Source organism: Fragaria vesca, linkage group LG3, assembly GCF_000184155.1.
Source record: "Fragaria vesca subsp. vesca linkage group LG3, FraVesHawaii_1.0, whole genome shotgun sequence".
NCBI classification, from domain to species: domain Eukaryota; kingdom Viridiplantae; phylum Streptophyta; class Magnoliopsida; order Rosales; family Rosaceae; genus Fragaria; species Fragaria vesca.
In genome coordinates this window covers 8,268,303-8,269,462 of record NC_020493.1, presented here as the reverse complement: position 1 = coordinate 8,269,462, position 1,160 = coordinate 8,268,303, and positions in this window count along the sequence as shown.

Sequence of the window (1,160 nt, the reverse complement as noted above, 5' to 3'; positions counted from 1 at the left end):
TTGGACTTGGTTTGGACCTCTCCTTTCATGGACTAGGCTTCGTGGATCAGCTGCTTTGCTTCCCTAGGTCCATCAGGAACACTTCTCTCGGCAATGATTCAAGCATAACTTCAATTCTCCTGATTCTTTCTCCCATAACTCTTCTACATATCACCTAAGTATCAGAGAAGTTAAATCAATTTGTGACAATGTAAAAGCTTTACAGAATCATAAGAACATCTCTAAGGCTCCACAAATCAGCTTTTGACAATTTTCTACATCATTCCTCTATGTTTAACACGTTTTACGCACAACTCTACCAAAAACTTTCGACTCTACATTATGACTCTATTCTACGACAATAAGAGATAATCAAAGTACAAATGGAAGTAATAACATATTAAGAATGTCGCATTTTATGCGCCTATCAACTACCCCACACTTATCCTTTGCTAGTGCCTTACCAAACTAAATACAAGTCTCTACTACAAACACTACTAATGCCCTTAAACAATTGTCTCAGAATCTTTATCATGCATAGCTTTCAAATTTGAACATTCGAGTGTAAACACGTAAATTCCAAGTTTCATAAAACATGTATCATGGCATGAATAAGTAAGAAGTGAGAACAAATAGCATGAACACACAAGGTCAACTGATCCTCCTCACAATGGCATACTCTCTTCTTTTCACTCGATCATGGCATTCACTCATAACTATATGCAAGAGAACAGATTATAAGACAAGAAATAGCTTGCATATTTCATCAAATAAAAGCACTTTGTGAATAGAATTTTCTGGAGAAACCTCATTTAACAACTAAGTGCAAGAATGGACCAAAACCATATGCTCAACTCATGAGAAAATCTCCACAAATCAAAGTTAGTCATCTTAAGAATCATGAATCAATCTCAATAATGGTTGTAATGGGGCTCGGCTGCATAGGGTAGGAATTTTTTTAGGATAAGTGGTGCTTTAAGGCATCACCAAGACTTTAGCAAAACTCGATTCTCCTTATGTCTTCACTCCAAGGGCCGAATTTCATCTTGTTGGACCCATACGTCATTTTTAACTCCTCAAAACATCATGAACATGAACAAAGATCACATATTACAACTTTAGACCTTCAAATACACACAAACTCCAAATTCAAAACACTTTCTTTTGTAGTGTGCCGTCCC